The 25,883-nt window shown below is 48.6% G+C and overlaps 1 protein-coding gene across 3 annotated transcripts in view; it reads right to left on the minus strand.

Annotated features, from left to right (window-relative positions):
* Nucleotides 1-17,927, minus strand: part of CARD11 (caspase recruitment domain family member 11) — a 139,571-nt gene extending 121,644 nt beyond the window's left edge. For all 3 annotated transcript variants that reach the window (XM_019031766.4, XM_055346819.2, XM_055346820.2), the window contains exon 1: nucleotides 17,716-17,927. The gene's annotated coding sequence lies outside the window, so the exon portion shown is untranslated. The remainder of the gene's footprint in view (nucleotides 1-17,715) is intronic.
* Between the last annotated feature and the right edge of the window lie 7,956 nt (nucleotides 17,928-25,883).

Consider the following 25,883-nt stretch of genomic DNA (forward strand, 5'->3'; position numbering starts at 1 on the left):
TGAAGACACAGACAATTCCATGTGTGAGTAAGAGTGTGGAGCAACTGGAACTCTCATACACTACTAATGGGAGTGTAGACTGAAATGACATCCTTAAAAACTCTTTGGTAGTATTTATTAGAGCAGAACAAAAACATAGTCTAAGATCCAGCAAATCCACTCTTGAGTGGCCAAACACATGTTTCCAAAAGACACAAAAGAATGAATGCCTGGCTGGGCATGGTGGCTCATACCTTTAATCTCAGCACTTTGGGAGTCCAAGGCAGGAGGATCACCTGAGCCCAGGAGGTCGAAACCAGCCTGGGCAACAAAGTGAGACCACCCAACTCTACCAGAACAAAATAAAACAAAACAAAACAAAACAAAAGAACGCTTGTAGCAGCATTATTCAATGTAGCCAAGAATTGGAAACAACTCAAATATCCATCAGCAGTAGTATAAATAAAATGTTATACTACTCATTGGCAATAAAAAATGAATGAGCGACTGCCGCAAGCAACAACATGGATTAAGCTAAGGTTGTCAGATAAAATAGAGGACATTCAATTACATTTAAATTTTGAATTAAAAACAAATGATTTTTTTTTTTTTTGAGACGGAATCTCACTCTGTTGCCCAGGCCAGGCTGGAGTGCAAGTGGCATGATCTCAGCTCACTTCAACCTCCGCCTCCCGGGTTCAAGCGATTCTCCTGCCTCAGCCTCCTGAGTAGCTGGGATTACAGGCACCCGCCACCACACCTGGCTAATTTTTGTATTTTCAGTAGAGACGGGGTTTCACCATGTTGGCCAGGCTGGTCTCAGACACCCAACCTCAGGTGATCTGCCCGCCTTGGCCTCCCAAAGCCCTGGGATTACAGGTGTGAGCCATTGCGCCCAGCCCAAATGATTTTTTTTTTTTTTTTTAGCATAAGAATGTCCTATGCAGTATTTGGGACATACTTACACTACAAAATTCTTATTCTATTAAATGTTATTATATTACAATATTATTTTTTAGCTGGTCATGTTCTGTTTCTTGATCTGGGTGTCATTGGGCGACCTGGGTGTGTTCACTTTGTGAAAATCCGCTGAGCTACACACTTAGGATGAGTGCAGGTCTCTTGTGTGCATTTGCTACTTCAATACAAAGTTTATCTGAAATCACAATAAAACGATCCCTGGCCCGTGGCCCATTAAATGAGGGACTGCCTCTTGCCTTGAGGGACCCATCTGTTGTCGTCTCTGCTGTCTGTGATCTCTGTAACCCATGCATCCATCCTGGCTTGTAGCCGCTGCTCAGAACACCCCGGTGACGCACCCTTGCCCACAGGATGGCATCTGCCCTCCTTGGCACAGCACCCCAGGGCTCCTGTGGCCTCCCCTGCCCCATTTCCATGTCCTCACATCTTTTTTCCAGCGCTGACACTAACCACACCACCACGGCTCTGTGCCTGCCGCTTCGCCTGCTGCTCTGCCAGGCAAAAACCTATTTATTTTCCCAGTCTCATTTCAGCTTCTGTCGGCTCTGGGAGGTCTTTCCTAACTCCTTCAGGCAGACCTGTCTGTTCCTCTCCCCAAGGTCTGTCTTCATTTCAAGCATCCGTTAGAGCAACTCCATTACTTCGCAACTGACTGTTTATGTATCTGTCTCCTCCCCGGACAACAGGCTTGCTGGGGCAGGGACCCTGTCTTTTTGTCTTTTTATCCCTAGCAACTCACGGAGTGTCTGTGCGTGTTAGGCTCTGCGTATGTGTTAAGTGGGTCATGACTGTAATGGGTGTTAATGAATGCGGACCAGCAGAGAGATCGAAGGGCTCTGTAAAGGGTTCACACTTAATTTTAGAATTAGAGATGGCAAAACCCTGTCTCTACAAAACAAAACAAAAACCAAAAATTAGCTGGGCATGGTGGTGCATGCCTGTAGTCCCAGCTACTCAGGAGGCTGTGTTGGGAGGATCACTTGAGCCTGGGAGGTGGAGGCTGTAGTGAGCCATGATCCTATCACTGCACTCCAGCCTGGAAGACAGAGCGAGACCCTGTCTCAAAAAAAAAAAAAAAAAACAAAAAGAAAAAAGAAAGAATTGGAAAATGATGCTGTAAGTCACTCTGCTAATGAGTAGCCAGTGTCTCATTTAACTTCCCAGGAGAAGGGTGCTGGTCTTATCCCCCATGTCACAGATAGGAAGAAAAGTGCTGAGCAGTTTAATGGTTTGCCCAAGGTCACAAGGCCGGCACGGAGCAGACCACACACTCATGGCACCGGCTGTTCCGTGAATCACAGCAGACGCTGAATCACTAAAATGTCCTTCTGGGACATGCAAGTCAACAGAGGAAGTGCCCAGTCTGCCCCGGGCCACCTTTTGACTCAAGCAAGCTTTCTGGCACCTCTCAAATCAGTCCCTGTGGGTGGCCACCCCCTCTCCCATGGAATGGCTCGCCGGGAACGGGTTAACACCTCAAACACCTAAACACAGCATTCAGCTCTGTCCAGACACTCTCGACTCCTGCCTGAGATTTTCAGGTTTTAAACAAAACAAATATCTGATTCACTGTTTCCAGTCCTACAGGAAACTCAGGTCCTTTATTTATCTGCCACTAAAAAAAAAAAAAAAAAAAAAAAAAAAAAAAGAAGAAGGAAAAAAAAATCAAACCAGAAAAAAAGCCCTTTATGTCTTAAAAGGGTTTTGAATGCATCTCATTTCATACAGCACCAAACATCGTTCATGACAGGGGCTCCAGGATGAAGCCCAGGCGACTAAAAGACAGAAGGAAATGAAACGCATTACAATAAAACACACACGCTAATAAATAAGGGCCTGGGCAATGAATCCAGCTCGGAATATACCACTGGCAAGAAGAAATGCCCCAAAGCTTTACTTAAACCAAATAATAGAAGAACAGATGGCTCCCCTGGGTCTCTGGGAAAAGTTAATAGATCCAGGAGGCTGCAGATAGAGGCTTTGTTTGGGATTTGGGCAGAAAACACAAGGCATTCACAAGATTCAAGGTGAAAGAAAGAGGGCTTGTAGATTTAGGGACAGGGACATTTTCATCAGATACCAAAAACAGATGTGTCTGGATATCTCTGCTGGGTTTCCACAGGCTGCAGGGCACGTGCCCTCTCCAGAAATTAACCAGGGCTGCACTCGGCAGCACGCTAGGGAGACCGACTGCTCCTAGCTGCCCAACTGGAGAATTAATTTAACTCCAGAGATTTGGATAATAAGAAAGAACCCTTAAAGGAGATAAAAATTTACTTTGGGAAGATTTTTGTCCCCACCCATTGTACAGTAGCATCGTTAAGTGGTGGGAACAGTGGGTGGGAACTGGAAGCTCTGGGTTCTATGATGCAAGACCCCCCTGGTCACTGATTAGCTGAGTGACCCTGAAGAAAACCTTCAGGCTGCCACCTGCCCAGCGGCTGTTAAGAATGCTGAGATCCGTGGACACAGGGAGGGGAACATCACACACCGGGCCCTGTCGGGGGTTGGGGAGAAGGGGCGGGAGAGCATTAGGACAAATAGCTAATGCATGCGGGGCTTAAAACCTAGATGACGGGTTGATGGGTGCAGCAAACCACCATGGCACATGTATACCTATGTAACGAACCTGCACGTCCTGCAAATGTATCCCAGAACTTAGAGTGAAAAAGAAAGAAAGAAAAAAAAGAATGCTGAGATCCGGTCGGGCGCGGTGGCTCAGGCCTGTAATCCCAGCACTTTGGGAGGCCGAGGTGGGCGGATCATGAGGTCGGAAGATCTAGACCATCCTGGCCAACACGGTGAAACTCCGTCTCTACTAAAAAAAAAAAAATACAAAAAATTCGCCTGGCGTGGTGGCGGGTGCCTGTAGTCCCAGCTACTCGGGAGGCTGAGGCAGGAGAATGGAGTGAACCCAGGAGGCGGAGCTTGCAGTGAGCGAGATGGCGCCACTGCACTCCAGCCTGGGAGACACAGGGAGACTCCGTCTCAAAAAAAAAAAAAAAAAAGAATGCTGAGATCTGTGGACACAGGGAGGGGAATATTACACAGTGGGCCCTGTCGGGGGTTGGGGGGCAAGGGGAGGGAGAGCATTAGGACAAATACCTAATACATGTGGGGCTTAAAACCTAGTTGACAGGTTGATGGGTGCAGCAAACCACCATGGCGCATGTATACCTATGTAACAAACCTGCATGCTCTGCACATGTATCCCAGAACTTAGAGTTTAAAAAAAAAAAGAGAGAGAAAAAAGAATGCTGAGATCTTCCAAGCACGGAAGGATCATACCCGCATCCAACACCCATATTAATCCCCTTTCCCCTCCGCACCGGGGAAATCCAAATGACCTTGTCTTCCCAGAGTGGGGGGCAGCAAACTGAATCCATTAACAGGGAAAGAAAGGGCTTTCAACCCACCCGGTGAGATGGTTCAGAGGAGTGCGTGACCGACAGGAATCCACAACTGGAGAGGTCAATTAATAAAAAATAAAACTTCCCCTTTATACCACGGTGCATAAAAACCTCCAGCACCATTTTTCATCTACTTACATTGTCCTGAGAGCAATTTTGTGTAGTGGCAAGGCAGGAATTATTTATCTCCATCTTATTCATGAAGAAATAAAATCTTGGGACAGTGAAGCGATTTGTTCAAGGTCACGAGGTCATCACGGATTTTTTTTTTTAGCTTTTATTTTAGGCTCTGGGGTATACCTGCAGGTTTGCTATATAGGTAAACTAATGTCATGGGGATTTGTTGTATAGATTATTTCATCACCCAGATACTAAGCCTAGTACCAGTAGTTACTTTTTCTTTTTTTTTCTCCCGAGATGGAGTCTTGCTCTGTCACCCAGGCTGGAGTGCAGTGGCACAATCTCGGCTCACTACAACCTCCACCTCCCGGGTTCAAGTGATTCCCCTGCCTCAGCCTCCTGAGTAGCTGGGATTACAGGCGCCTGCAACCACACCTGGCTAATTTTTGTATTTTTAGTAGAGACGGGTTTTTTGCCATGTTGGCCAGGCTGGTCTTGAACTCCTGACCTCAAGTGATCTGCCTGCCTTGGCCACCCAAAGTGCTGGGATTACAGGTGTAAGTCACCGTGCCCAGCCCCCAATAGTTACTTTTCTTCAGATCCTCTTCCTCTTCCCACCCTCCACCCTCAAGGAGGCCCCACTGTGTGTTGTTCCTGTCTTTGTGTCCATGTGCTCTCATCATTTAGCTCCCACTTATAAGTGAGAACATGAGGTATTTGGTTTTCTATACCTGCATTAATTCACTTAGGATAATGGCCTCCAGCTGTATCCATGTTCCTGCAGAAGACATGATCTCATTCTTTTTTATAGCTGCATAGTATTCCATGGTGTATATGTACCAACTTTCTGTATGCAATCTGTCATTGATGGGCATTTAGGTTGATTTCATGTCTTTGCTACTGTGAATAGTGCTGCAGTGAACATTCACATGCATGTGTCTTTATATCGTGGATTTTCAAGGCTGGAAGGGCTCTGGGTCATGCAGAGCAAGTGCAGATGACGGATGGGGCAGCCCAGCTTCCACGTTCAGATTCACACCCATGGGCAAACGTCAGTGATTGATCACTGAGCTTGGGTCCTCAACGCAGTGCTCCAGCAAGCCATTACTAGTTGATTGGAATTGGCTTGCCAGATGCAACCCATTTACTGCCCCAAGTCCTGTACAGTCTTCTCATTTGACTTACGAGGAAACTGAGCCCCAGAGGTGAAAGGGAACTTGCCCCAGACCATCCAATGGGTCAGTGTCTGAAAACCAAATCCCTCTTTCTGAGCCCAGTGGCCTCTCCAGTGCACTGTGTGGTGCCCTATCTACTGCAGAAAGAATTCCCCCATCAAGGTGGGGCAAGATGGCTCACGCCTATAATCCCAGCATTTTGGAAGGCCAAGGGGGGCAGATCACTTGAATCCAGGAGTTCGAGACCAGCCTGGGTGACATGGCAAAACCCTGTCTCTACGAAAAATACCAAAATTAGCTGGGCATGGTGGTGCATGCCTATAGTCTCAGCTACTTGGGGAGGCGGAGGCAGGAGGATCGCTTGAGCCCAGGAGGCGGAAGTTGCAGTGAGCCGAGATCATGCTACTGCATTCCAGCCCGGGTGAGAGTGAGACGTGTCTCAAAAAAAAAAAAAAAAAAAAAGATTTCCCTATCAAAAGATGCATGAGAATGACATTCTTCATGACCTAGCCTGAGCAAATTTTCTTTTCTGTGCCCAGCAAGCGGACAAACTACCAACAGAGAAGTGAAGGACAGTTCCAAGGATCTTAAGCCCGAGTCCCAGGCAGGATGGAAGACAGAGTTTGGAAAATCACAAGTTTGATTTTGGATTCACTCCATGTCCAGGTAGACGTGTGAAGACAGTTGGATATTAAAGTCTAAAGTTCAAGAGGAGACCCTGGGCGGAAGATATAGACTTGGGAGTCGTTGGCATATAGACGACTTTTAAAGCAAGAGGTGGGAGGAGACCACCCAGGGGAAGAGGCCCACGGACTGAGCTCCGGGCAGTTTGACCTCAGAGGTGAGGGAGACAGAAGAGTCAGAAAAGAGAGGCCAGGAGGGAGTAGCCAGTAAAGAGGGAAAGAAACAAGATGGAGAGGCCCCAAAGCCAAAGGAACCTGTGTTTCAAAGAGGAGAGAAGAATGGGCCTCAGATGCTGCTGAGGTCAAGATCTATAAGGACAGAGAATGAGCCATCAGATAAGGGCATTGGTGACTTTGTGTTTTTGTTTTTTGAGACAGGGTCTTACTCTGTCATCCAGGCTGGAATGCAGTGGTGTGATCATAGCTCGCTACAGCCTCGACCTCCTGGGCTCAAGTGATCCTCCCACTTCAGCCTGCCGAGTAGCTGGGACCACAGGTGCACACCACAATACATGGCTTTTTTTTTTTTTCCTGTAGAGACGGGGTCTCCTATGTTGCCCAGACTGGTCTCAAATTCATAGCCTCAAGTGATCCTCCTGCCTTGGCCTCCCAAAGTGCTGAGATTACAGGCGTGAGCCCACACCTGCCCACATGGGTGGCTTTGACTAGGGCTGTTTAAATTGAGTCCTGGGGCAAAAGCCTGAAGAAAGTGGGCTCAAGATGGAAGGGGAGGAGAAGAATTAGGACAGGGAGTACAGACAACACTTTGCTATAAAGATGTTACGGGCTGAATCCTGTCCCTCCAAATTCCTATTATGGACGTCCTAACCCCCAGGACCTCAGAATGGGACTGTATTTGAAGACGGGGTCTTTAAAGAGGTGCTGAAATTAAAGTGGAGCTATTGGAGTGGGCCCTAATGCAATCTGACCTGTGTCTTTATACCAAGAGGAAATTGGAGGCACAGAGACCCAGGGGACACACACTCAAGAGAAAAGGCCAGGCAAGGACACAGGGAGAAGACGGCACCTGGGAGCTGCAGAGAGAGGCCTCAGAAGGAACCAGCCCGCCCGGCAGGCACCTTGATCCAGGACTTCCAGCCTCCAGAAATGCCAGGCTATAAATGTCTATTGCTGCAGCTGCCCAGTCTGTGGGATTTTGTTATGACAGCCCCAGCAAATTAATACAAAGGGGGTGCAGAGAAATGCGGCGAAGGCTGGAGGGGAATGTAAAATCAAGACAGGTTTGTCATTTGTTTGTTTTAAAGTGGGTGAAATTGCAGTAGATCAGTCGCACTGGGATAGGAACGGTCCCTGTAGAGAGGGAATACAGAATGGAAGATGCAGCAGAGAGAGAAGACAGTTGCTCGAGAAGCGTCTTTGATTGGAGAGAGGTGGGCTCTGGTGCCTGTGCAGAGTGGGCCTTGGCAGGTGGCAGGATCATCATCTCAGGCACAGGGCAGGGCGAAGTGCCAGGCGCAGAGGCAGGAGGCCCTAGGCAGGCGGAAGGGGGAAGTAGGGCCACCAGTGCAGCGGGAGGAGGGCCTCTGAGGCCCATTAGTCTGACTGTCACAAGACATAAGGTTGATCTTTAAAATATATTTTAAAATTACAGCTGGGCACGGTGGCTCATGCCTGTCATCCTAGCACTTTGGGAGGCTGAGGTGGGTGGATCCCCTGAGGTCAGGGGTTCGAGACCAGCCTGGCCAACACGGTGAAACCCTATCTCTACTAAAAATAAAAAATTAGCTGGGCATGGTGGCACACATCTGTTATTCCAGCTACTCAGCAGGCTGAGGCAGGAGAATTGCCTGAACCCGCGAGGTGGAGGTTGCAGTGAGTCGAGATCACACTACTGCACTCCAGCCTGGGCAACAAGAGTGAGACTCTGTGTCAAAGAAAATAGAATTGTATATATATAATTACTAAATTATATATATAAATTATATAAATAGATATTATACAAATATAATTATACATATTATATACAATTATATATAAATATATAATTATACATATAATTACATATATAATTTTTAAAAAATAATATGTATATATGTACAAATTAGTTAAGAAAGATACAGGGCTGGGCACGGTGGCTCACATCTGTAATCCCAGAACTTTGGGAGGCTGAGGCTGGAGGATAGTTTGAGTCTAGGAGTTCAAGACCAGCCTGGGCAACATAGCAAGACCCTCATCTCTACAAAAAATAAAAAAATTAGCCGGTCATGGTGTCACGTGCCTGTAGTCGCAGCTACTTGGGAGGCTGAGGTGAGAGGATTGCTTGAACCCAGGAGGCTGAGGCTGCAGTGAGCTATGATGGCACCATTGCACTCCAGCCTGGGCAACAGAGCAAGACAAAATTACATCAAACTTCCACATAAAATGAGTGAGGAGACACGGTGACCCGTTCCCGGCGCACAGACGGCCTTCTGCTTGTACCGGAGCTGGGTCCTTTCCCCACTAGGTCATGCTCTTCGCCAGTCTAAGACCTCCCCGAGCTCAGAACACTCGGAACAGGGCCCGGTAAAAGGCCGTCCTTTAAGAAGGAGGAGAAACATTTTTCAAAGATTGAGAACTCTCCTACGAAGAGCCAAGAACCTCTGCGTGCCTCAGGGACTCAAACAGGGGTCACGGTGCCTGTTCATTGGCAAACAGGGATCCCCGTGTCAGCTCGCAGAGACTCTCCGCAGGTTATCAAGCTGGTTCTTGAAACGCGTCTGAGAATTGAAGTCAGGAGTCTTGGAAGGCGGTGTGAGGTATCGTTATTATTCTGCTGAACGTTTCCCCCGGAACCAACGATACCTGAATCCCTTTAAAAATAGGCCATTTCTTCTTAGAAGATTTCCACGAATCACATAATCCTTGCGCAGAGGCAGGCAACGAAGCACTGATGTCAGTAACGTTACAGTTTTACTTCACACCAGCATTTATCCACTGACATAGCAATTTACTAAACCGCAGAAAACGCCGGCACAGGGCCTCTACTTGCCCTTGGATTTTTTTTTTTTTGGGGGGGGGGACGGAGTCTCGCTCTGTCACCCAGACTGGAGTGCAGCGGCGCGATCTCGGCCCACTGCAAGCTCCGCCTCCCGGGTTCACACCATTCTCCTGCCTCAGCCTCCCGAGTAGCTGGGACTACAGGTGCTCGCCACCACGCCTGGCTAATTTTTTTGTATTTTTAGTAGAGAGAGGGTTTCACCGTGTTAGCCAGGATGGTCTCGATCTCCTGACCTCTTGATCCGCCTGCCTCGGCCTCCCGAAGTGCTGGGATTACAGGCGTGAGCCACCACGCCCAGCCCTCCTTGGATTTTTTAAATTTCAGAGACAAGGTCTCCCTCTGTCGCCCAGGCTGGAGTGCAGTGGTGCAATCACAGCTCACTGCAGCCTCTACCTCCTGAGCTCAAGTGATCCTCCCACCTCAGCCTCCCGAGGAGCTAGGCCCACAGGCATGGCCACTACACCAGCTTTTACATTTTTTGTAGAGATGGGGTCTTACTATGTTGCCCAGGCTGGTCTCAAACAACTAGGCCCAAGCCATCCTCCTGCCTCAGCCTCCCAAAGTGCTGGGATGATAGACATGAGCCACTGTGCCCAGGCTGCTTCCAGATTTTTTTTTTTTTAAAGGGCCATCACCACCAAGACACATATAAGAATGTTCACAGTGGTTTCATCATAACAGCCCCAAACTGCAAGCAACAGAAACATTTATCAACGGTCAGGTGGATAAGTAAATTGTGGTAATTTTTTTTTTTTTTTTTTGAGACAGGTCTCACTCTGTCACCCAGGCTGGAGTGCAGTGGTGCGATCTTGGCTCACTGCAACCTCTGCTTTCTTGGACTCAAGCAATTCTCCAGCCTCAGCCTCCCGAGTAGCTGGGATTATAGGCGCAAGCCACCAACGCTTGGCTAATTTTTGAATTTTTGTAGAGATGGTTACATCCTGTTGCCCAGGGCTGGTCTTGAACTCCTGAGCTCAAAGCAATCTGCCTGCCTTGGCCTCCCAAAGTGCTGGGATTACAGGCATGAGACACAGCGCCTGCCCCTATTGCGGTAAATTTATACCATGAAATACTGTGTAGCAATGAAAAAGAAACATTGAATGTGACTCCGTCCATGTGAAGTTCAAGGACAGGGATGGTGATAGAGGTTGGAAGGGTCCTCCCTTAGGGGACAGGGGAGGGGTAACGACTGGGAGGGGATGTGGCACTTCCCCAGAACCTAGAAAGGACCCAAATCTTGATCTGGGTGATTGGCTCCAGAAGGGCATGTAAAGGCCCGTCAAGCTGTTTGTACGCTTAAGACTGTACTATGTGTGTGTTATACCTTAATTTTTAAAAATTATTATTATTATTATTACTGATGGGCAATCAGTTTTACCTTTCTTTTTATTTTATTTTTAGAGATGTGGTCTTGTTCTACTGCCCAGGCTGGAGTGCAGTAGTGCAATCCTAGCTCACTGCAGCCTCAAACTCCTGGGCTCAAGTGATCCTCCCATCTCAGCCTCTGGAGGAGCTGGGACTACTACAGGTGTGTGTCACCATGCCTGGCTAATTTTTTAAAGTTTTTTTGTAGAGGTGGGATCTCACTATGTTGCCCAGGCTGGTCTCGAACTCCTAGGCTGAAGTGATCCTTCCACCTGGGCTTCCCAAAGTGTTGGGATCATAGGTGAGAGGTGCCACGACTGGCCTATCAAACTTTTTGATGTTTGCCAGTCTGACAGGTGGAAAACGCTATGTCCCTGTTGTATTACTTCACACGGATTTAATTATAAACGAAGCATGCTGACTGACCTGCTCATATTCCGTGTGTTTGTACCCTTTCACCATTTTTTCCATTGGTTGAATTCTCTAATTTTGGGGTCTGGACACTCCCACTGAGGGTCCAGTCCTGTGCCATCCACTGCGCCGAAGGTGGCCACACTCACTCCCAACTGCAGCCGCCTCCACCCCGCAAGGACAGAGTTGGTAGCTTCGACAGAGACCCTCTGGCTCACAAGGCCTAAAATATTTACTATTTGGAGCTTTCGAGAAAAAGTGTGCCAGTTCCCACGTCTCATTGGTTTACAAGAGTTCTTAGTAAATTAAGGAAATAGCTCTTTGCCACATATACTCTGTTTTGCATTCAACTCATCTCTCTCTGTTCTCCCTCCTGGCCTCTGAATAAGCAAGTCAGAAGTAAAACTTAAAAGCAGAAGCCTGCAGAACCCCTTGACACATTTGGTGTGTTTGGAAACACTTTGGTCTATGCTAATCTAGGGGTGGTATCATTATTATTATTAATTTGTGATAGAGTCTTGCTCTGTTGGCCAGGCTGGAGTACAGTGGCACAATCTTGGCTCACTGCAACCTCTACTTCCCGGGTTCAAGTGATTCTCCCGCCTCAGCTTCCCGAGTAGCTGGGATTACAGGTGCTCACCCCCATGCCTGGCTAATTTTTGTACTTTTAGTAGAGACGGGGTTTTGCCATATCTCAAACTCCTGACCTCAGGTGATCTGCCCGCCTCGGCCTCCCAAAGTGCTGGGATTACAGGTGTGACCCACTGTGTCCAGCTAGGGGTGGTAATTTTATACCCATTTTACACGTGCAGCAATTGAGGCTCAAAATCATCATGTGACTTTGTTGGGGTCACCGAGATTGCATGCAGTGGAGCCGGAATGGGCACCTTGTCTGTCAGGCTCTAAGTCTGTAGATCTCTCCAGAAAGCAGGTTTGCCTTTTTTTTTTTTTTTTTTTTTTTGAGACAGGTTCTTACTCTGCTGCCCATGCTGGAGTGCAGTGGTGCAATCACGGCTCCCTGCAGCCTCAACTTCCTGGGCTCTAGCAATCCTCCCACCTCAGCCTCCTGAGTAGCTGGAACCACAGGCGCATACCTCCATACCTGCCTCATTTTTAAATTTTTTGTAGAGATGGGGTCTCGCTATGTTGCCCAGGCTGGTCTCGGAACTCCTGAGTTCAAGCAATCCTCTGCTTTGGCCTCCCAAAGTGCTGGAGTGCTGGGATTATAGGCATGAGCCCTCGTGCCTGGCTTTTTTTTTTTTTTTTTTTTTTTAATCTTGCCTCTTAATGAATGAGGCCAGTCCCAGGGGACGGCAACAATCATAACCAGCATTGTTCTGGCAGGTGTTGCCTTTGATACCACCACGACCGAGGACATGGCATGGGGCAGCCCCCATTCTGCTGCTGTGATACTTGGGTATAAAGACAGCAAATTCCTCAGCTGCAGAGGGGCAGGAAGGAAGATGACATGCTAGACACAGAAACCACACAAAGGAGGATGGAGCCCTGTTTGTGAGCATGGATACTGCACATGCCCCTCTCTGGCTCTCACACTTTCAAGAATAATGCCCACTAAGGAATGGCCCCGGCTGGGCCACGAGGAACCCAGCACTTTGGAGGAATGAGTGTGCTTGGAGGAGCAGGAGAGGGGAAGAGAAGTGACAGCCACACAGATGGGACTGGAAGGACTTTTATCACCCTCTGGCTCTTGGCCACCAACACCTATTACAGAAATGTGACAGCGACCATTATAATCTCTGAGCCCTTGAACAAATCACAACCCAAAAGATTACCCTCCCGAAAATAATCACCCCATTAAAACCAATGACCCAGAGAGCGGCAGTCCCTCAAGGAGAGAACGCGGACAAGGCATGGGGCGTGTTCTTTGTATGGAGCGTGCAGTGCCCTGGCCGTGCTTTTCTTATGTGGCCTGCCACAGGAAGAGGCTGGCATCTGGAATCTGTGTCTTCTAATTTTTCTTCTTTTCTTTTCTTTTTTTTTTTTGAGTCGGAGTCTCGCTCTGTTGCCCAGGCTGGAGTGCAGTGGCACGATCTCGGCTCGCTGCAAACTCCGCCTCCCTGGTTCAAGCAATACCCCTGCCTCAGCCTCCCGAATAGCTAGGATTACAGGCGCCCGCCACCACCCTTGCATAATTTTTTTTTGTATTTTTAGTAGAGATGGGGTTTCACCATGTTGGCCAGGCTTGTCTCGAACTCCTGACCACAGGCAATCTGCCCACCTCGGCCTCCCAAAGTGCTGGGATTACAGGCGTGAGCCACCACGCCCAGCTGCCTTCTAATTTTTCTCTGGCAGAAGAGCATGTTTAAGGGGCTCCCTCAAAGGTTGTCTTTTCCTTCTCTTTTTGTTTCTGTATTTCAATCAATCGATCAAAATATTTCCTTTCTTTCTTTTTTTTGTTTTTGTTTTTTTGTTTGAGACAGGGTCTCGCTCTGTCGCCCAAGTTGGAACGCAGTGGTGTGATCTCAGCTCACTGCAACTTCTGCATCCTAGACCCAAATGATCCTCCTGCCTCAGCCTCCCAAGTAAGGAGAGACCCCTACGCCTGGCTAATTTTTTAGTATTCTTTTTGTAGAGACATGGTCTCATCACGTTGCCCAGGCTGGCTGGTCTGGAACTCCTGGACTCAAGCGATCCTCCTCCTTGGCCTCCCGAAGCGCTGGGATTACAGCCATGAGCCACCGTGCCCAGCCAATCAAGATATTTTCTAGACTGATTGGGTACTGCCACCACCAAGAGTGAGGGTTTTTCTACAGGGTAGATTGACGGAACATCAGCTCGGTCTATGATTTCCTTGGGCCTCGTAATTCCCCCGTAAGACTGAGATTGCAGATAAGGAATCTGAGGTTGCACCAGAAAAAAGTAACGAGGTCCATGCAGCTGGTGTTTGCGGGGAGGCCGGCACTGCAGCCCTGGGTCTGGACTCCAGGATCCAACCTCTGATCTGCTCCAGACCTTAGTCATCACGGCAAAGGTAGTCCTAGGTCATATGCCGCATTTTCTCATTTTATGCTTGGTGTAACTGACAATACTGAAAATAACCAGTATTGATATCCTGATTTCGTTAGAGAAATGACTCTCAGAGAGCTTAGGTGACGGGAAGCCTGTCTAAGGTCACACAGCTAGCACAGATCAGTAGTCATGCCTCGAACCCATGCCTTCATGGGCTCCAACCCAAAAGATGGAATGCCTCTGGGGGCACTGCCTGCAAAGCAGAGAGTGCAGGGGCTGGCCAAGAGGGAACGGAAAGTGTTTTTTTTTTTTTGTTTTTTTTTTTCTTTTTTGGAGACAGAGTCTCACGCTGTTGCCCAGGCTAGAGTGCAGTGGGGCAATCTCGGCTCACTGCAACCTCTGCCTCCTAGGTTCATGCGATTCTCCTGCCTCAGCATCCCGAGTAGCTGGAATTACAGGCGCCTGCCTAATTTTTGTATTTTTAGTAGAGATGGGGTTTCACCATGTTGCCCAGGCTGGTCTCAAACTCCTGACCTCAAGCGATCTGCCTGCCTCCGCCTCCCAAAGTGCTGGGATTACAGGTGTGAGCCACCATGCCTAAAGGCGGTTTTTAAAATGGATTCGAAGTGGCTCCATTTTTCAGCATTTGACACGCCTTTTCATCATCGTCATCTGAAAATCGGGACCCTATTTGGCCTTTCATGCACGACATGCTATGAGGAGCTATAATCACAAGTGTGTCTTCAACTCCACGGCCTCTGCCAGCCACCACCAAGCCACAGTCACACAGCCCCTCAGTCCCAGGAAGCAAGCCTTTTATCGGAAGGGTCCAGAATCACTGCATAGGATAAAGAAGTCCAGACACTGCCCCTCATTTTTTTTTTTTTTTTTTGATACAGGGCCTTGCTCTGTAGCCCAAGCTGGACTGCAGTGGCGCCATCTTAGCTCACTGCAACTTCCGCATCCCAGGCTCAAATGATCCTCCTGCCTCAGCCTCCCAAGTAGCTGGGACTACAGGTGCACACCACCATGTCTGGCTAATTTTTTGGTATTTTTTGTAGAGACAAGGTCCTGCCATGTTGCCCAGGCTGGTCTCGAACCCCTGGACTCCTAGAACCTGGGCCCCCTCCTGTGACCCTGCCAACCTCTTCCTAGTACAGTGTCCACAGGTGGCTGTCCTGTCCCATCTCCCAGCTCCGTACCCCCTTTTGGTGGGGATGCCCTTCCTCCCTGAGATTTTCAGCACCATCTCAGCCTGGAACCTTCCAGGAATCCCTGGACCTTCTGAGTCCTACCATCACCCAAGCTCACTCCCTGCTGCCCTTCCCATTCCTAATTCTTTTCCACCTCATGTGTGTCTCAGCCACACTCTGACCACGGTGTACACAGACTGTGTGATGAACCTACTCAGGGTGGAGCACTGCTTCTCACATCCCTCCTGAGTCCCCTGTGGCACCAAGTACAAAGCCACCCACACACGCCCACTGATGGATTTAAACAAGCGTGTCATCTTTAGAAGAGCTTGGTTTAGAAGTCTTTTTTTTTGAGACAGAGTCATGCTCTGTCACCCAGGCTGGAGTGCAGTGGTACGATCTCAGCTCACTGCAACCTCCGCCACCCCAGTTCAAAGCGATTCTCCTGCCTCAGCCTCCTAAGTAGCTGGGACTACAGGTGTGCGCCACCACGCCGGGCTAATTTTTTGTGGGTATTTTTAGTAGAGATAGTGTTTCTCCACTGTAGCTAGGCTGGTCTGGAACTCCTGTCCTCAGGTGATCTGCCCGCCTTGGCCTCCCAAAGTGCTGGGATTATAGGCATGAGCCACTGCGCCCGTCCAGAAGTCATTTTTTAAAATCACATAAAGGATGAGCGGAAATACAAAATATGGTCTATCTGCACGATAGAATATTATTCATCCTGAAAAAGGAAGGAGATTCAGTCACAGGCTACAACATAGATGAACCTTGAGGACACGAGGCTCAGAGAAATAAGCCAGGCACAGGAAGGACATAGGTTGTATGAGCCCCCTTATATGGGGTCCCGAAAGTCATCAGATTCCTAGAGACAGAATGGAGAAGGGTGGCTGCCAGGGGCTAAGGAGGGAGCCAGGAAGCTGTTGTTTAATGGGGGACACAGTTTCAGTTTGGGAAGAGCTGGATGGTGGTGATGGCCGCAAGATAACGTGAATGGGCTTAACAACACTCAACTCTGCACTTCAAAGTGGTTCAGTGAGCTAATTTTATGTCACGTGTACTTCACCACGATTTTTAAAAAATCACATCAAGGACCATTCATGCATTAACTGAAGACTGCTGAGGCCAGTGGAGCCACGGCCTGCCTATCCAATACCCAGGCAAGTAACATCCACACGGGTCCAAGCATTCCCTGGCCTTGACTACACTGAGTCCTGGTCACTGTTGCGCTCCTCAGGGCAGCCCAGGCCTGAGGCAGGGGTGTCATCTCTTTACAGATGCCTTGCTGGGGAGAGAACCGGAGTTTCCGCGAAAGCACAGAAATGGACCCTTGCGGAGAAATTCCTGTCCTCATATTAATTCCCGGCTCCCGGGATTTCCGGCACGCATTATGCACAGGCTGAGCGCTCAATAAATGTGGAATGAACGATCGACTATTTTTCTCCCCTTTCTGGTAGGTTGGTAACCTTATACCTTCAAGACGAGTCATAAATGTTAGGAGAAAATGTTTTGAACTACAAATCAAAGGCTTTGAGAGCAGGCCAGGCAGAGAGAGGTCAGTTTGCTCCAAGACCAAGTTTGTGTGGGCAGCCCCGAAGCTCACAGCTGAGACCACTGTCCATGAACCTGGGTCCCCGTGACAGCCTCCAGCGGTGCTCAGAGCCCCCGAGGGACAGAAACACCCTCTCTGCCCCTATCTGCAGAGGGGGCTCAGCAGAAGGCCTGGTGGCCCCATCGGGCCTGGAGGGGCCTCCTGGGGGAGGTGGCTTTCAGGCCTGAGGCCGCTAGGACCTGCTCCGGGTTTCAGTCGGGAACCTGGGCCCTCTCCTGTGCCCCCGCCACCGCCTTTCTAGTAGAGTCCCCGTGGGGGGCTGTCCTCTCCCATCTTCCAGCTCCACACCCACTTTTGGTGCGGCTGCCCTTCCTCCCTGAGCCAGGCCCCACCTTCCCAGGAGCCTCTGAGTCAGGCTGGGCTGTGGTCTGCAAACTTCCGGGCCTTTCAGGTGTCAGAAAAGTTTCTCTTCCTCCCTCTGGGGCAGGTGCACCAAGGGGCTGCAGCCTCCTGACCCCCGATTTTTTCCTGTCCAGTAGCAGGAGGTGGGGGCTTTGCTGGGCGGTGATACTCAGAGACGCTCAGAGAGACACGGAGGAGAGGCACACGAGGTGGAAAGTGAGGGAGAAAAAGGGTTGGAAGGGAAAAAGGGGAGAGGAGAGTGAGAGAGAGAAGGGGGGCAGGGGGACAGAGATGGAGAGGGAAGGATACCCCCAGCATCGCAGGACCAGCAGGAGCCACTCCCATCTCCCCACGCCCCCCCCCCTCCACCGTGTCATCTCACTGATGCCCCCCATCTCCTCCCCGTGCCCTCCTCTCTTCCCCCAACTCCCCGCCTCGTGCTCCCCCTCCGCCAGCTCCCCCATCCCCGCTGCGCCTACCTGGGGCGCTCATGCTCCTCCAGCCAGCTGCGCGGGGCGCCTCCTCCACGCAGGCCTCCGGCTTCCTCCAGGCGACCGCGCCCTCCGTCCCCCCGGGCCCGGAGCCGTCCTCCGAGGGGCGCCGCCCGCCCAGGGGCTGCAGGGCCAGGAGGGGGCTGCGGGCGGCGCGGGCAGGAGTCCGAAGGCCAGAGGAGGCAGGAGAGAAAAAAGGAGAGAAAGTATGTCATAGGCTGGGAGGGGCGGGGGAGGGAAATGCAAAACCCGACAGGAAATGAGACTAAAAAATGCGAAAGGTTAGAAAAAGATAAGGAAGAGAGGGAGGGGGCGGAGTCGGTGCTTCGGGAGGAGGGCGGCAAGGAGGTGGGGGTGGGAGTGGGGACAGGGCCGGGGGTGGGAGTTGGGACAGGGCCTGGGGTGGGGGTGCTTGGGGACAGATCAGGGAGCCGGAGATGGGGAGACCAAGGCGAGTCTCAGGGCCCAGCCCACCTGCATCAGTCGGGGTGAGGCTGGACCAGTCTGGGCATCAGTCCCCACCCAGCCGTGACCCCCGGCAGAGTCCAGGCGGGGCCTTGGGAGGGGCTCTCTCCTTTCTAGGTTCTCCAGGGCACTGGCTCCCGAGATCTAGCTGAATTTCTGAAGAAATTCCAGAGCCTGTCAACTGCAATGGGAGGGGAACGGGGTGCCCCACATCAAATCCTGCAGCCTCCTACACCCCAAGCCTCTTTCCTCCCTCAGCCTCTGTTCTGGAAGCTTCCCGGGCATGCCGGGTGGTCAGCACCCCTGCAAAGGCCTTCCTCACCCCGACAGCTTTGGGGTCCAAGACACCCACCATCAGCTTGTGCCCTCAATGTTCCGGTGAAGTATACTTGTAAGAGAAATTGTGATTTGGATGTCATCATTTTACTTTATTTTTATTTTTTGAGATGGAGTCTCGCTCTGTCGCCCAGGCTGGAGTGCAGTGGCACAATCTCAGCTCACTGCAAGCTCCACCTCCTGGGTTCAAGCGATTCTCCCACCTCAGCCTCCCGAGTAGCTGGGACCACAGGCGTGCACCACCAAACTTGGCTAATTTTTGTATTTTTAGTAGAAATGGGGTTTCAACATGATGGCCAGGCTGGCCTCGAACTCCTAACCTCAAGTGATATGCCCACCTCAGCCTCCCAAAGTGCTCAGATTACAGGCATGAGCCACTGTGCCCAGCTGGATGTCATCATTTTAATAATTTACCCCAAATTGCCATCGTCATGGGTGGGATGGTCCCAAGGGTTTACATGGATTGCGGACTCAAAAATCTGGATGAAAGAAAATGTGATACATACACACATGCCATGCAATACTACTCAGCCATAAAAAAGAACGAAATAAAGTGTTTTGCAGCAGCTTGGATGGAACTGGAGGCCATTATCCTAAGTGAAGTAACTCAGGAGTGGAAAACCAAATACTACATGTTCTTATTTAAAAGCGAGAGCTAAGCTATGGGTAGGCAAAGGCAGGCAGAGTGGGATCATGGACGCTGGAGACTCAGAAGGGGGAAGAATGGGAGGGGGTAGGGGATGAAAAATCACCTATTGGGTACAATGTATACTGTACAATGTGCACTATTCCAGTGACTGATGCACTAAAAGCCCAGACTTCACCACTATACGCTTCATCCGCGTAACCCAAAACCGCAAGTACCCCTAAAGCTATTGAAATAAAAATCTGGATGAACCATGCCTACCCAGAAAACCTTAGTTTCTATTCTCTCGCTGCAATTGCACTGCCTCCCGCACCGCCCGCCCCCCCGTTGCCCCAGCCTCTGCACCTCTCATTCTACTCTGCCTCAGTTTACCATTCTCCTCTCATCTCTCTCCCTCTCTTTTGATCCCCTCATTATGGCTAGAGAATGTAGGCTTCTGTTTCATGTTTTAAGTGTTCTGAGAAAAGTTCCTCGAGCTGCTAGAAGGAAAGGCCTTCAATAAATTAAATTTTCAGCAAGACAATAAATAAAAAATGGGATTTTGGGCCAAGCACGGAAGAATCTGAAATACCAGTGAGGAGTCTGTTTGCACTGACGCACATGTGCTAGGGATGAAGGAAGACACGAGTTTGCTTCCTGTAAAGCGTGTTCAGAAATGCAAGCAAGGGCCGTAAAGAAAGTTTCTAAAATGAACACCAAGAGCCACAGCCTTCTAGGCCTTGGTCCCTAAGGATACATCTCACTGCCTACCTGGGACTGGGGAAGCTGCTTGTACTCCATGAAACCTCTAAATCAGGCAGTGGCATTTTATTTATTTATTTATTTATTTATTTATTTGGGATGGAGTCTCACTCTGTTGCCCAGGCTGGAGTGCAGTGGCACGATCTCGGCTCACTGCAACCTCCACCTCCCGGGTTCAAGTGATCGTCCTGCCTCAGCCTCCTGAGTAGCTGGGATTACAGGCGCGCACCACCACACCTGGTTAATTTTTGTATTTTTAGTAGACATGGGGTTTTACCATGTTGGTCAGGCTGGTCTCTAACTCCTGACCTCATGATCCGCCCACCTCGGCCTCCCAAAGTGCTGGGATTACAAGTGTGAGCCAACGCGCCCGGCAAGCATTTTATTTTATTTCATTTTACTATTTTTGAAACAGGGTCTCGCTCTGCTGCCCAGGTTGGAGTACAGTGGCTTGATCAAGGCTCACTGCGGCTTTGACCTCCTTGGCTCAAGCCATCCTCCCGCCTTGGCCTCTCGAGAAGCTGGGACTACAAGTGCACGCCACCACGCCTGGCTAATTTTTAAATTTTCTGTAGAGATGAGGTCTCACTATGTTGCCCAGGCTGGTCTTGAACTCCTGACCTCAAGTGATCCTCTCGCTCAGGCCTCCCAAAGTGTCAGGATTATAGACATGAGCCACGGCATCCGGCCTGTCATTTTAAAGAAGAGCTCAGATTTCCCTCCTGCAAGATACGAAATGAGGGCAATGCCTTAAAACAATGAAACATGTCTGTAGAGATATGTATGCAGTAAAGTACACAAATGCTGCAAAGTCCCATGAATTTTTGCAGCAACTTGGATGGAACTGGAGGCCATTATCCCAAGTGCGAGTGTAACCCACACCCACACTTCATTCTATCAAAACATGGAAATTTATCTGCACCCCAGGAACCCCCTTGTGTCTCGTTCCAGTCACTCCGCCACCAAGGGTAGCCACATTCCTGCCTCTGACAGCATCAGTCAGTTTGCCTGTTTGTGAACTGTATGTAAATGGCAGCGTGCATGCGTTCTTTTGGCAGCCTGGTCCCTTTACTCAGCGTTATGTTTCTGAGTTTTATAGATGGGACTGCATGCGGGTCTAGTTCATTAAGACAAGACTGTTTCTCCCCCAATATCTTATTAAAAATTTTAAATGTTCAGAAAAGTTAGAAGAATCATCTAATGAATCCGCATATACCCCACCACTTGATTCTACAACTAGCATTTTGCTATATTGGCTTTATCACAGATCTATCCATCTATCTCTCCATCAATCCTCCCGTCCTTTTTTTTTTTTTTTTTTTTGAGACAGAGTCTCACTCTGTCACCCAGGCTGGAGTACAGTGGCACGATCTCGGCTCACTGCAAGTTCCGCCTCCCAGGTTCATGCCATTCTCCTGCCTCAGCCTCCCGAGTAGCTGGGACTACAGGCGCCCGCCACCACGCCTGGCTAATTTTTTGTATTTTTAGTAGAGACAAGGTTTCACCGTGTTAGCCAGGATGGTCTTGATCTCCTGACCTCGTGATCCACCCGCCTCGGCCTCCCAACCTCCTGTCCTTTTTTTTGGGTGTATTTCAAAGTAAGTTGCAGACATCATCAATACACGTCACTGTTAAACACTCCATCATGCATGCCATTCACTAGAGAGGTTTGTTTAGGTGAAATTTACAAACAGATTTTAACCATATGATGCAGTGAAGCTGGGCATGGTGGCAGGTGCTTGTAGTCTCAGCTACTCCAGAGGCTGAGGTGGGAGGATTGCTTGAGCCCAAGAGTTCGAGGCTGCAGTGAGCTGTGATTGCACTACTGCACTCCAGCCTGGGTGACAGAGCAAGACCCCATCTCAAATAAATACATACATACATACATAAATGATTTAAAAACTATATGATGCAATGAGTTTTGACAAATGTACATATTGTGTAAGCCAAGCCCTTATGAGGACATAGAACGGTGTGGTCCAATGTGACAGCCACTAGCCACATTTGACTGCTGAACACTTTGACAGGAGGCTGGTGAGAATAGGAAGCGAGTTTTTAATTCTCTTCCATTATTATTATTATTATTATTATTATTATTATTATTATTAGAGAAGGAGTCTTACTCTGTAGCCCAGGCTGGAGTGCAGTGGTGCGATCTCAGCTCACTGCAACCTCCACCTCCCGGGTTCAAGCAATTCTCCTACCTCAGCCTCCTGAGTAGCTAGGATTATAGGCGCCTGCCACCACACCCAGATAATTTTTGTATTTTTAGTAGAGACCGGGTTTCACCATGACGGCCAGGCTGTTCTTGAACTCCTGACCTCCAGTGATCTGCCTGCCTTGACTTCCCAAAGTGCTGGGATTACAGGCATGAGCCACTGCACCTGGCCAATTTTAATTACTTTTAATCTAAATCCAAAACTAACACTTGATTCTGTTATTGAAAAGCTTTTAAGTACGTCTGGAGCAATTTAAGCATGTTCATCTACTTTTTCAACTGTAAAGTTAATGAAATCTAAATACAGGTCAAGTATCTCCGAGGAAAATGTGGTGTCTGCATTGACGTGCTGTACGTGTAAAAGAAACCAGATTTTGAAGACTTCGTGTGTAAAAAAGAATATGAAATGTCTCATTAATAATGTTTATATTGATTGCATGCTGAAATAATATTTTTGATAAGTTGGGTTAAATGAAATATCTTATTAACATGCATTTCCCCGGTTTCTTTTTGGTATTGCCAGTAGGAAATTTAAAATTACACATTTTATTTCTATTGGGTGGTGCTGTATTATATAGAACACAACTATCACCCCACTGAGTTCCCTCATGCCTAGATACACCGTTTTGTATCTTGATTCCTCTGTGATCTCAGAGAGAAGTTGATTCCAAAGTCCTTGACTCATAGACACAAAGATGGGAACAACCTGCTGGGCACGGTGGCTCAGGCCTGTGATCTCAGCACTTTGGGAGGCCAAGGCGGACAGATCACTTGAGGTCAGGAGTTTGAGACCAGCTTGGGCAACATAGGGAGACCAGCTTGACCAACATAGGGAGGTCAAGGAGTTTGAGACCAGCTTGGGCAACATAGGGAGACCCCAACTCCACCAAAAATACAAGAAAATTAGGTGGACATGGTGGCGGGTGCCTGTAGTCCCAGCTACTCGGGAGGCTGGGGTGGGAGGACTTCTTGAGCCCAGGAGATCAGAGCTGCAGTGAACCATGATCACACCACTGCACTCCAGCCTGAGTGACACAGTGAGACCCTGTCTCTAAAAAAAAGATAGCAAGCTAAACACAAAATTTACCTGCCAAGAACAGTGGGGGATAGGTTATAAAAAGGTGCCTGGAAAGAATGCAGGTAAGAGGTGAGAAGCATTTCTGGGAGGCAGGTGGCAGCGGACAGGAGCCCCGTCTCAGAGCCTGGAGCAGGGAGTCAGCAGCAGAGCTGAGAGTGACTCCCCTACTGTAGAACCCCTCAGATCTGTCAGGATTGAACTGAAGGCAGTCTCAGAGGAAGGGCAGACACCCAGTGACTGATGGGAGCATCATCTGTAGGACTGCTGGGGCAGGTACGGCTGCCCCACTTCCCTCCCCCACCCCTCCACTGTGTCACTTTAGCTTCCCCTCTAGGCCGAAGCCAGAGAGATCTTTCCAGTGAAAACTCTTGGTTTGATGGGTACAGACATGCAGTTAAATAGAAGGTACAAGTTCTAATGCTGGACAGCAGAGTAGGGCGATTGTAGCTAGCAACAATATATTGTATATTTCAAATTAGCTAGAAGAGAGGACTTGAATTATTCCCAACATGGAGAAATGATAAATACTCAAGGTGATAGATGCCCCAAATACCCTGACCTGATCATTCCACACTCTATGCATGTAACAAAAGGCTGAGCACAGTGGCTCACGCCTATAATCCCAGCACTTTGGGAGGCCAAGGTGGGAGGATCGCTCAAGCTCAGGAGTTCGAGGCCAGCCTCGACAGCCTAGCAAGACCCCATCTCTACAAAAAATTAAAAAAGTTAGCTGGGTTTGGTGGCATGTGCCTGTGGTTCCAGCTACTCAGGAGGCTGGGGTGGGAGGATCGCTTGAGCCCAGGCGTTCAAGGCCAGCCTGGACAGCATAGCAAGACCTCATCTCTTCAAAAAATAAAAAAAAAATTAGCTGGGTGTGGTGGCACGCACCTGTGGTTCCAGCTACTTAGGAGGCTGATGGGGGTGATCACTTGAGTGCAGGAAGTTGAGGCTGCAGTGAGTTGTGATCACACCATTGCACTCCAGCCTAGGCAACAAGAATGAGATCCTGTCTCAAAAAATATCACACATACACCATAAATATATAAAATATTATGTATCAATTTTTGAAAAGCTGCTCAGAGGGGCAAATGCTCTTAGAATGGGGGCATGGGCCCCAAAAGCGCTTCCTCATGTCATAACAGGGGGGCAGCTGAGGTAGCCTCTCCCTGCCTGGGTTCCCAAAAGCAGGGCTTCTGGAACCATCTGCAGCGAAAGACACCCCCAACCCCTCCTGCCTTTAAAAAAAATTCTAATCTGTTACGGCCTGATACTTTTGTGAAATATAATAAAAATTAATTACTAGAAAATAGAATTTTAAAAAAGACACTCAAGACACAAGCTGGCCGATTACGCTTGGTTGTCGTGTCAATGTCAAAAGTGCTATAAAAGTTTCTAAATTCTTAGTCTCAATTTCTGCTCTTATCTCGGTGCGGACCGGTGTACTGAAGGACACAGGTCCCCAGACCAGATTTCTCAGAGCATAGCCCTGGAGTCAAGGCTGCCTGTTGACACAGTATTCCTGCCCCCGATATCCCAGCTGGCTTCTCCTCCATACAGAGGTTGGAAAAGACAAAGGAAACTCCACACGAGTCAACACGGACCTTCCCAAACATGGACAGAGATCAGCAGCTTGAAAGGGTGGGACTTAGATGAACAAATTGGACAATCATCTCCCAAGGGCAGGAAGGGAAAAAACAATGATGAGAAGGGAATGAAACATAATGATCCAAAAAGATCCTCTAATGAGAATCCGCAGAGAGATTCAAGCAGAGATCACATCCATCAAATAAGAACAAATTACTATGAAACAGGCTGCCTGAATAAAGGAACAGGTCATGGAAATTAAAAATAGGGTTGTCCGAATAATAAAATAAAATTTAAAATACAGTAGAAGGGCTGGAAGAAGATGTCTGTGAAGTCTATCTGCTGGGCTGGAAAGCGAGAACTAAATAAAACCCAAAAAGAAAGAAAAAGTTTGAGACAAAAGTTGAGACCTAAATGATGAATTCAGAAAGACCAATGTCTACTTAGTAAGAGTTCCAGCAGGAAGAGAGAAGGTGGAGGGAGGAATTAATCATGAGATAACGATAATATTTGTCAGAGCTGAAGAATGACATGATTCTTCATGAGGAGAGAGACCACGGAGGGCCAAGTAGGATGAATGAAAAAGATCTGTACCTAGATATAGCCTCATGACATTTCAGGAAAGAAAAAAAAAAAAGATGGATAATGAGAAGGCTCTAAAATCTTTTAGAGAGAAAAATCATGCACACTGATACCAAGTTCCTAGTGGGATTCAGAATTCTCATCAGCAACATTGGCTGCTAAAAGACAAGGCAGTCATGCATCAGTGTTCTCAGGGACATTTACTTTAAACTTAGAGTTCTGATTTCAGCCAAATTATCAATTAAGTGTGAGAGCAAAATAAACATTTTCCTCAACATGCAGGGAACTTTGGAAATTTAATTCCTAAGCACTCCTCAAGAAAAAACTTCCTTGAGAATGAATGACAATAAAATGAAAAAGAAATCTAGGGGCCAAATGTGGTGGCTCACACCTATAATCCCAGCACTTTGGGAGGCTGAGGCAAGAGGACCAATTGCTTGAGGCCAGGAGTTCAAGAGGAGCCTGGGAAACATAGCAAGACCCCATCTCTAAAACCAAACAAACAC

The sequence above is a fragment of the Gorilla gorilla genome, chromosome 6 (genome assembly GCF_029281585.2).
Source record: "Gorilla gorilla gorilla isolate KB3781 chromosome 6, NHGRI_mGorGor1-v2.1_pri, whole genome shotgun sequence".
Taxonomy (NCBI): domain Eukaryota; kingdom Metazoa; phylum Chordata; class Mammalia; order Primates; family Hominidae; genus Gorilla; species Gorilla gorilla.